The sequence below is a fragment of the Rhododendron vialii genome, chromosome 2a (genome assembly GCF_030253575.1).
Source record: "Rhododendron vialii isolate Sample 1 chromosome 2a, ASM3025357v1".
NCBI lineage: Eukaryota > Viridiplantae > Streptophyta > Magnoliopsida > Ericales > Ericaceae > Rhododendron > Rhododendron vialii.
In genome coordinates, this window is record NC_080558.1 from 38,241,998 (window position 1) to 38,253,863 (window position 11,866).

Consider the following 11,866-nt stretch of genomic DNA (forward strand, 5'->3'; position numbering starts at 1 on the left):
ATAGACAAAGAGTAAGCAATAACCTTTATTTAAACAGCAGTAAACACACAGAAAATTGTAAACTGGTTATTTAGCATGCAAGGGTGATTGACAGAAAGATAGAACAAAAGGGATGACGATCCATGATCCCCACGCCAGTTGTGCTCGTACTACCATAACTGGCGTACGGCATAGAGTTACTGGCGTGCGCCATGTATCACCTCATACGTTTGTCGTATTTTGCCAGCTTGAGGTCAGGACTAGTATTACTTACTAGTCTGGGCCTCATTGGTTTCCCTCAGGGGTCGAAAACAGAAAAGAACGTAAAGGTGGTATACCTCTTGGTATTGAGGTTTGATGGTTGTGTTGAGCTTTAGAGATTGAAGATGGAGGCTGTATGGTGACTGAACATCAGTGGGTGTATGGAAGTGGACTTCCTTCCTTTCTCTTTCAATAGAAGAAGAAAAGCAAGAAAAGAGGAGAAGGGAGCTCTATGCTTCTTAAAGAGACTAACCCTTTTGTGAACTTGGTAACCCTTTGCAAGAGTGTGAGAGGGGAGTATATATAGAGGGGGAGTGACTGAGATCAGTTTGGTCTAGGGCCTTGTTTGGCTGGTTGGAGGAGGAAGGGAGCCTCTCATGCATTAAATGCATGGGACTTGCCTTGATGGGGGTTGTAGGAGAGAGAGGGAACGGGCCTGGACGATATAATCATCAGGGGCTACTGTGGCCGACGTCAGGGTGGCACAAAAGTCCCGCCCAAGTGGCTGAATAAAGTTGATTTGACTGGAATTGACTGGCGTGCGCCACATATGAACCTGCGTGCGCCAATTATAACTGGGTCAACGGTCGATGACTGACACGTGGCAGCTAACTGGCGTACGCGTCCAATACACTGGCGTGTGCCAGTTGGGTTTTGCTGGGGCTGTTTGGCTCTGGTTTGAAAGGTTTGAAATGGGTTTGAAAAGGGGTTTGGGACGCTCAAAGCTCAAACACACCATTAACCTCAGACTGTTCTCGACCAAAATCATCATCGGGGAAATAAAAGATCGACAAATAACGTTATCTGGACAGTCCAGAATGGGGTGTCTACAGAAGCCCCCCTTTGACGGCACTTGAAGCACCATTGACTGGAGACAAGTAACGTCAAAGGTTTTCTAGACACCCTCTTCAAGGCTATCTAGAATACGTAAATTTTTAAAGAACCTGTTTGATTTGAAGTTGGGGTGGACAGACCGCTGCTTTGTTGTCTTTGACGGATAGATCACACAATGCGGACTCTCCTGGGGAACAATCTTTTTTGCAACAGCATCGACTCTGTTGGGGAAAAAGACTGTGGGACGGATAGATCGTCGTTGATTTGAAATTGGACGGGTGGACCGTCGTTGATCTGAATTTGGACGAGTGGATCGTCGTTGATTTGAATTTGGACAGGTGGATCGTCGTTGATTTGAATTTGGACAGATGGACCGTCGTTGATTTGGATTTGGACGAGTGGATCGTCGTTGATTTGATTTTGGACGGATGGACCGTCGTTGATTTGGATTTGGACGGGTGGACCGTCGTTGATTTGAAGTTGGACGGGCAAACCGTCGCTCGTTTGATTTGAAAGTGGACGGGCGAACCGTCGTTGAGTTGAGAGTTGGACGGGCAGACCGTCGTTGATTTGACTTTGCTTGGGGAAATGGTTTAATCGCGGAATGATGAACGTTGTTGGGGACCAAACCTTATCCGGCACACAAAGAACTCCAACAATCACGGGTAGGTTGCGTCAGGGAGGTTAAATTCCATCTGTTGGGAATCAAAGCCAATCTCCTTATCAAGGACCATCCGAGACAGAGCAATAGGACTGCTGGAAAATGTGCTCTAAGCTGGTCTGAAATAGAGGTAGTCATACAGAATGGATGGACCATCGTTGAACATGGATGATGGATCATCGTTGAGGATGACTCGGGAACTATCGTTGATTTGAGACGGTGGGTCATCGTTGAGGACGACTCGTTGAACCATCGTTGATTTGAGACGGTGGGTCATCGTTGAAGGACGACTCGTTGAACCATCGTTGATTTGAGACGGTGGGTCATCACTGAAGGACGACTCGTTGAACCATCGTTGATTTGAGACGGTGGGTCATCGGTGAGGACGACTCGTTGAACCATCGTTGATTTGAGACGGTGGGTCATCACTGAAGGACGACTCGTTAAACCATCGTTGATTTGAGACGGTGGGTCATCACTGAAGGACGACTCGTTGAACTATCGTTGATTTGAGACGGTGGGTCATCACTGAAGGACGACTCGTTGAACCATCGTTGATTTGAGACGGTGGGTCATCACTGAATGACGACTCGGGAACCATCATTGATTTGAGACGGTGGGTCATCGTTGAGGACGACCCGGGAACCATCATTGATTTCAGACGGTGGGTCATCGCTGAAGGACGACTCGGGAACCATCATTGATTTGAGACGGTGGGTCATCGTTAAGGACGACTCGGGAACCATCGTTGATTTGAGACGGTGGGTCATCACTGAAGGACGACTCGTTGAACCATCGTTGATTTGAGACGGTGGGTCATCACTGAAGGATGACTCGTTGAACCATCGTTGATTTGAGACGGTGGGTCATCCCTGAAGGACGACTCGTTGAACCATCGTTGATTTGAGACGGTGGGTCATCACTGAAAGACGACTCGTTAAACCATCGTTGATTTGAGACGGTGGGTCATCACTGAAGGACGACTCGTTGAACCATCGTTGATTTGAGACGGTGGGTCATCACTGAAGGACGACTCGGGAACCATCATTGATTTGAGACGGTGGGTCATCGTTGAAGGATGACTCGTTGAACCATCGTTGATTTGAAACGGTGGGTCATCACTGAAGGACGACTCGTTGAACCATCGTTGAAGGATTGAGGAGGACGACATGGCTGATCTTCATTGATTGATTGAACAGGACGACATGGCTGATCGTCGTTGATTTGATTTGAGAAGGACGACATGGCTGATCGTCGTTGATTGATTGAACAGGACGACATGGTTGATCGTCATTGATTTGATTTGAGAAGGACGACATGGCTAATCGTCGTTGATTTAATTTGAGAAGGACGACATGGCTTATCGTCGTTGATTTGATTTGAGAAGGACGACATGGCTGATCGTCGTTGATTGATTGAACAGGACGACATGGCTGATCGTCGTTGATTTGATTTGAGAAGGACGACATGGCTGATCGTCGTTGATTTGATTTGAGAAGGACGACATGGCTGATCGTCGTTGATTGATTGAACAGGACGACATGGCTGATCGTCGTTGATTTGATTTGAGAAGGACGACATGGCTAATCGTCGTTGATTGATTGAAACGGGTAGCACAAGCCATTACTGCTTAGAATTGTATTCAGACTGCCAAAGTGTGCTCCAAGTGCTAGCAGAGTGGGCTGTATGCTTGACATTTGCCATGGAGAAATGGATAGGGAGAGCAGCATGTGGCACCCTGCTTTACAATTGCACTATCCCAGAGCAGTGGCTCCGGCTCCAGTTCCAGTAGTGACTAGATCCCAGGTATGAACCCCCAAAATCCTGATTACTTGCTGCTTTCGATACTGGACAGGCATGCTTTGACACTGGATAGATTTTCCCTGTTTTCAACAGTTGATATACAATATGCAATGATATGTACGGAATTGAATGCATAAATTGAAAATGCAAGGGCAGACTAGGGCGGCCTCTAGAGGATGATGGCCTAGGATGGCCACATAAACAAAAGTTTCACAAAGCGATACTGTCACCTTAGCCACAGCTCAGAGATACGAGAGCAATAGATAACTAGCGACTGGAGGTGTACAGTTGAAAGAAAGGCCCATAGAAAGGGTGGCTTGCGCCAAAGAGTTTTCAGAGGTTCAGAGAGAGTAGTCTGAGAGATTAAAAAAGAGTGAGAGAGAAAGAGAGCGCGCCAGCGAAAGTCTCCTCAGAAGAAGCGGATGGGAGAGGAGCCCAAGGTACTTCAAAGAGATCAATAGTGACGACAACGACGAGAACGAGGCTGAGCTCTACCTCTGAGGACTACCACTGAGCCTTTTTACTTTACTGTCCTTTGCTTCTTAGATGCACTCCTAGATAGATAGACATTGAGCGGGCTGGCCTGCCCCAGTTGACATTTAGGAGTGGCATTGGGTCGACGTGCCCTTTTCTTTTGATGCTTGGGCGGATGAGCCCCATAGATAAGCTTTGCTTGGCCTTGAGCCGACATGCCTTCGCTGCTCACAAGATTCCACTGCTTGTGGACCACAGATGGTAGGGTAGCAATGTAAATTGCATTTTTTAGTTTGTTTGACTCTCTCTTAAGACTGTCTAAAAGAATGCAGAAACCAACCGCTAATATCTAATTTGAATTGACAAGTGAACTGAATTGACAAACAGACACATATATGTACAGACTCGCCTAGCTCAAATGAGAAAGGAAGAAGAGCCCCGGATATATCACGGACTCCTAGACATATGGAAAATAATGAAATTTTGGGCATTAATGTGCCAAAATTCACAATATCCCTTAGACAGGTGAAACTGACACTTGCATAAGGTCCAATATATGTACATTAACCTGTACAAATCGGTAAAATTAGGAAAAACATCCCGACATGACAATGGATTGAAAAACTTGAAAAGTGTCGCAAAGATGGACAAAAGACGCAAATGATGACTCATATAGGCCCGGACTGAAACCGACACCCCTGTGCAGCCACATTAGGACCATATGACTTGCACAGCATGACAAGACTTGGTAAAAGCCCCTTGAACGAGATTTGAGGTGCTTTGAATTTGAAATGTGCCCCCGAGGGTCCAAAAATCTCTGTTAGGCGTGATGGCTGCCTACTGCTGCCTGATGCAGGAATTGAAAAAGCGAGCTCAGGCTTGAGATCAACGCGCATCACTTTTGTACAAGTGCGTGTGAGCCTCAAACTAACGCGCGAGATTGCAAAGCTGCTGCAGCCGCTTAAAATAAACGTTGCTGAACCTAGAATAAACCGTGAGCCGTTAGGCCTCATAAGCATTTCGTTCTGTTTTTGATGCTTCAAAATATTTTAAGGCTTTTGCTCAGCTTTAAAATTAAAATAGCAGTTTACATTAAATTTGAAAGACGAATGATTTCCCCCTTCTGATTCTCCAATGAATCAATGGACTTCAGCCTACCAGTCAGCACTTCGGCTTGTCTTGTTCTCGACCTTTCTTGACCCTTGATGTGCACCAAAACGTCAATCATGGATCCAATTGATAAAGTATGATCGAGCCTCGAAGAGAGACTGCCTACGTATCCCTTTCTGGGAATCAGGTCAAAACGTAGTTCAAGCAAAGGTTCACTCATGTGTTCTACCTCTCCTTTTATGCTCTAACTTTTGCCTAGTACCACCCTTTCAGGTTTTCGGTCTAGCGAGCTTTCGACTTTTTGCCAACTCATTTTTGCCTAGACCGCCTTCATAGGTTTTCGGTCTAGCAGGCTGCTCTAACTTTTGCTTGGAATCGCCCACCCTTGTGGTTTTCGATCCAACGAGCATCTCTCAAGGATAATAACGCTTGAGTTGATCTGGGTTGACCAAGGTGTTGAATTTGTTGCCGTCGAGGTCGATGATCTTTGATTGCAGCCCCAGATGAAATGACTTTGACAGTGAAAGGGTCCTGACTGCTACAATTGGAAATGCCTCGCTTCAGGCCACTTTTGCACCCTTGTAATGTGCGCTTGATGGAACATTGCTGTTACTATTTCGAACATGGTACGAGGCCTGGAGTCTTCTGAGCTTTTGCTTTCTGGCTTGGCATCCGGCGGCAGGGGATTTGATACTTTTTTATCCCATGATCAACGCCAAACGTGTCTTTGTGAGATCATGCCAAGATATTGTTGAATTCTTTGAACAAGTCTGAACGGGCGCAATACTCTTATGGGGACAGCGCTGAACCAATTTGAACCATCCGGGGGTCTGCCCCGTCTTTCAAGTTTATTTGAAATTACTTCTTCTTTTTAGAGGCTGAGCATGCTTTTCGTCTTCCCTTTCGGCGAGGGAACACATTTTCTTGGGGATGATCCCATCGAAATCTATCCCTTCGTCGTCGGAGTCGACACGGTTTATTTAAAAGCCAGCAAAGTACTTAAAAGCAAGATAATGCATATCATAAGAACCCTCGGGGTTGCCAAGTACAGCAAAAAGACTCAAATTGGGAATAAAAGCTATGACATGGAGGGCCAAGAGGCACAAACTCCGACTCAGAGCTAGACTTAGACGACTTGACAGACACTGCGTTAGACTCAGACTCGAAAGTGTCGATGCAAAAGAGACGCGATTTGAAAATGCAACTTTTATAGTTACCCTTGACTTCCTCGCAGAGAGGTGGGAGCTAGAGGACAACAGGCTCAAGCAACAGCACTTTGGCTTCTTCAGCTTCTTCGTCCAAACCCACTTGAGAGAACTCCTTGAACAATAGCCCCAAATTCTCATGATTGAAGGATCCGAGCCAGTCCGTTTTCTCCTTTGATTGATTAAGCTTCCTCTTGAGTTCCTCCTTTGTAGACTGCTCATCACTGTCAACCCAAGTATCAGCGGTAAGAACCTCGATTGCACCTATGGCCATCAGGTTAACCTCGGGTTCGGATGGGAGAGACAAAATTGGCTTGGTTTGATTTTCTGGGCTAATGAAAAGGGTTGGGTTGAATATGGTGGAGCTAGGTTTGATTTGAGTGGAGCTTGAGTTGATTTGAGTAGGGTTGATGGATATCTGGTTAACACATGGGTTGGAACTGTGTTGGAGCATGAAGTTGGATATGACACTGGGCTTTGATGGGAGTGGAGCTTGAATGGTGCCATTGTCAATGAGATTTTGAATTTCATGTCGAAGGCGGAAGCAGGCATCGGTGAGATGGCCGGGCATTTGATGGAAAGCACAATAGGCGTTTGGGTTGTAGTATGCTGGGAATGTTCGAGGCGAAGGGGTTGGAAGGAGTGGCTTGAGGAAGCCAGCTTCGAGGAGCTTCTCATAAACCAAGGACAAAGGTGTGGAGAAGCGGGAGAAGGTCCTTGGTTTCCGACTACTAGATTGAGGAACATGATGCACTATTTTGCCTTTGGGATTGATTTCTTTGCCGCGCATATCCTCCATTCCGGCGTTGGCTTTGAACAAGGATCCAACATTCTCCTTCGGGTGAGTCCTGGCTTCATGAAACTCAGCCAGGTCTTTGAACATGTCCTTCGAGCACTGCTTGGTTCCGACTGCAGGAGTGTGGCAAGCTTGAGAGGATTCCTTGATTAGCCCCAGATCCGGCTTCGACATGGCAAAGGTAAAAAGGTCAACCAGTCCTTGGACCATAGTCATTTGTTTGTCCATTTTCTGGTTCATTTCTTGAACAGCCCTCTTCAGCTCAGCCAGCTCTGTTTGTGCTGCCATTTTGGATTAATGGTTGAGGAGGGTGATATGACTTTGGAAGTGATAGTGAAATGGCCCTGGCAGACGCTCCCAAGTAGGTTTGGTTCTTTCCTTCGGTGAAACGGCCTAGAGCTTTGACAGCAAAGTAAATGAGAACTCAGTGGCATTCCTGCAGTAAGCTTTTGAAAGAATTTGAAGGAATGCAATGCGCATGTCATCGTCGTCGGTGTCCTCCTAGACTCTAGAAACGAGTTTGTCTCATGACATTCGGATGCTGCCAGAATCTTCGGATTTTCTTTTCGACGGTGTATCCTTGATTGAATCGACTGTTACTAAGAGATGTCAAAACGGCCTAAGCCTTTAACTTTCTCCCTTCTTGAAGTTTCAAAGTTTGAGCTCGGAACAACTCGGTGTAGATGGCGTGATACCGTAACCGAAGTGGCGTAAGCAGCACTGTGCTGGAGCCTGAGCGGTGTAAGCATCACGACATCCTCTCCGTTGTTCCTAGCTTTTCAGCTTGAAATCTCGACCGGGCGTTGGATAAAGACTTAGGAGGAATTGATTTCCCGAAGTCTCAATGATTGAGGACTTGAAAATTTTTGATAACGTGCAACATCGAGATGCACGACTCGTCATCGGTCCAAGGCAACGCCGAACGGGCGCAAGACAGACTCGACAAAAGATATCCTAAAAGCCGCCCTAGCATGCTCCTACGCAAAACGGTCATGAATGTATGTACAAGCATGCGATAGGGAAAGCGGTAGCACATATGGGGTTAGAAACAAGTAATCCTACCCTGCGGGTTCCTGTCTTATGTTGAAAGGTTCTAATGCATTGTACGCGCTGTAGAGGCCGGTTTTGGCTTAAAGGGGTTCCTCTGACTAGAGCCGCGATATACCTCCCATTGCAACGCGTGGAGCAAAGCAATGGTCGAACGGTAGTACGACTCATCATCGTCCAAGGTTGTTGGGCGTTCGAGGACCCCGGGCTCCAGTAAACTGTGCCGGTTACCCAAAACACCTCAACGGGGCTGACCAACCATCGATACGAACGGAGAATGCCAAAGAATGATCAAATGAGAGAGAAATGCAACGCTTTTGAAAACAAATGCCTTTTGAAGCTTGGCTCACTTTTGTTAATTGATACTTGTAGAAAACTACACAAGAGAACAATAGTAAAAGCCCCAGTTCGGATTGGTCGGATGCTGAGATCCTGTTACGTTACCATTCCGTTCTTCAGTAGCGCGAAGCGTACTGTTTTGACAAGCTTTTGAAAATTGTTCAATTATGTATTAATCGCCAAATATCAATCAACGCAATGTTCCCCAGCAGAGTCGCCACTGTGGGCACGCGCCCCCGGAAATTTTGCTTGTGAAAATGGGGTGCGGCCCTTTTTGTTTGGAGGAGCGCGGCGAAACGCTTCGATTCAGAGTCGCCACTCGGGTTTTAGCGGTGAGAGCACCCAAGGAACCGAACTCGAAAAAACGTTTGCCACGTTTGTTTGATTTTGAAAAGGCATAGACCGGTCCGTCGTCACCTTCGATATCTGAGGTTCGGGAGCCATGTTACGAGAGGGGAAGGGTTTTATGGCACGCCTCTCGCCCAATCCGGAGATCGGTCTCTACTCGGGCATTTTATAAAACATTTGCATTTCTCTCTCATTTGATCATTTTTTTAGCCAGTTAGGGCGGGGGAACAGTTAATGGGGATTAAAGCACTGTAACAAGTTGTGATTTATGACAACAATGCTCATGAATGGCTTGATCGCAATGCTACAATATAGATTGAGAACAAGCACTGAGCAAACTGGACAAAATGCAGTACGCTGCCCCGCAGGGGCGTGAGCAAGTTCTACCAGCATGCACTGGCCGAGCCACTGCATGTTGATATGACTTGCGCACGCCACAGGGAGACCGGCGTACTCCACTCATCTGGTTTCACAGTCCTTGTTTGCAACCCTCTGGGCTCTGGAAAAGGACCAGCGCACACCCAGGACAAACCATGCAGTTAAATAAGCAGGATATATATATTTACAGACAGCTGGGATGGCTTGAAGCCATGAACATAGACAAGAAACCCCCTAAACAGAGTGGGGACAGAAAAGAGGCCAAGACTAAACTAAGATGCAAGGGCCAGCCACTGGATCCTAGCTTTAACTGCCGTACGCCAGTCATTGACTACCGTACGCACGTTTGACCCTAATCCAGTGCTTGGCTTTTACATCATCTGGGCTCTGGAACATGACCAGAAGGATCCCAGAGGCCTTCTGAATAGACAAAGAGTAAGCAATAACCTTTATTTAAACAGCAGTAAACACACAGAAAATTGTAAACTGGTTATTTAGCATGCAAGGGTGATTGACAGAAAGATAGAACAAAAGGGATGACGATCCATGATCCCCACGCCAGTTGTGCTCGTACTACCATAACTGGCGTACGGCATAGAGTTACTGGCGTGCGCCATGTATCACCTCATACGTTTGTCGTATTTTGCCAGCTTGAGGTCAGGACTAGATTACTTACTAGTCTGGGCCTCATTGGTTCCCCTCAGGGGTCGAAAACAGAAAAGAACGTAAAGGTGGTATACCTCTTGGTATTGAGGTTTGATGGTTGTGTTGAGCTTTAGAGATTGAAGATGGAGGCTGTATGGTGACTGAACATCAGTGGGTGTATGGAAGTGGACTTCCTTCCTTTCTCTTTCAATAGAAGAAGAAAAGCAAGAAAAGAGGAGAAGGGAGCTCTATGCTTCTTAAAGAGACTAACCCTTTTGTGAACTTGGTAACCCTTTGCAAGAGTGTGAGAGGGGAGTATATATAGAGGGGGAGTGACTGAGATCAGTTTGGTCTAGGGCCTTGTTTGGCTGGTTGGAGGAGGAAGGGAGCCTCTCATGCATTAAATGCATGGGACTTGCCTTGATGGGGGTTGTAGGAGAGAGAGGGAACGGGCCTGGACGATATAATCATCAGGGGCTACTGTGGCCGACGTCAGGGTGGCACAAAAGTCCCGCCCAAGTGGCTGAATAAAGTTGATTTGACTGGAATTGACTGGCGTGCGCCACATATGAACCTGCGTGCACCAATTATAACTGGGTCAACGGTCGATGACTGACACGTGGCAGCTAACTGGCGTACGCGTCCAATACACTGGCGTGTGCCAGTTGGGTTTTGCTGGGGCTGTTTGGCTCTGGTTTGAAAGGTTTGAAATGGGTTTGAAAAGGGGTTTGGGACGCTCAAAGCTCAAACACACCATTAACCTCAGACTGTTCTCGACCAAAATCATCATCGGGGAAATAAAAGATCGACAAATAACGTTATCTGGACAGTCCAGAATGGGGTGTCTACAAAAGTCAGTGCTTTAATTTGTTACTAGTTAGCAACTGTCCACGGCTCGGATTGGATCGGATTCCTATGAATCCAATCCTAATCTGTATTTCACAGTTTTTAGAAAATGCAATCAATCCTAATCCAAAAGTCTCACGATTCGGTCCCAGTTTTATTCACAGATTTCCTTCCATAAAAATAAAATGATGCTTCTACCTACTAAAAATGCAAAAGTGCAAATAATAACTAATAAGTGTTTGCAGCCTTGCCGGTTTTACGGTTCAGATAACATTACACCAAGTTAGACATTCTTGTCCAAAATCCTGATACAAGCAACTGAAGCAAGGCAACAACCAAATAGGCAGCAACCAAATATTATCACACGAATGTAAAATTGTTTAAAAAAATTCATAACAATTAGTAGTAAAGTTATAATTTTTTATAAATATTACACACACACACATATTTTAAATATCTCACGGTTTGGTTCGGTTAATCCACAGTTTTGAAATGAAAATCCAATCCTAATCCGTATTTCACGGTTTTTTAAATTTCGAATCCGTGTCCGAACCATTAATTCACGGACAAAATCCAAAAGGCACGGATCAATTTGGTCCAGACCGGTTTCACGGTTCTTGATTTTTCTTGTACAGCCCTAGTTAGCATTAGTCATTATCGTATTATTCTAGTTATATAATATTCTTAGATTATATATCTATATATAAACATAGCTGCTTTTGAATTCAATAGATAACCAACGCTCAAAATTTATCCCATCCTTCTGCATAAATCTAGACCATTCATTCAACATTCCTTTTGAGTGATTTTATTTATTATGGAAGTAGAACAATCAGTTTTGGAATTTATTAGAACATATCTATGTGTATTATACCTACATGCATGCTTTAAATGGATTTTCAAGTCAAAGGTGTTAAGGCACACATTTGGTATACATCTTTCTTAAATCATGCTTATAATTTGGAAATGTTCTAAAAAAGTAATGTATCGCAATCATTATTTATGCATTTTCAATGAAAAATATATCACCCCGTAAATATATTTGCAAAAAAAGAAAAAAAAACCCACCAATCAGGTCAAATCTTACCACGATTAGAATTAACATATTCGTATATCAACGTTAAAGTCCATTATCAAAGT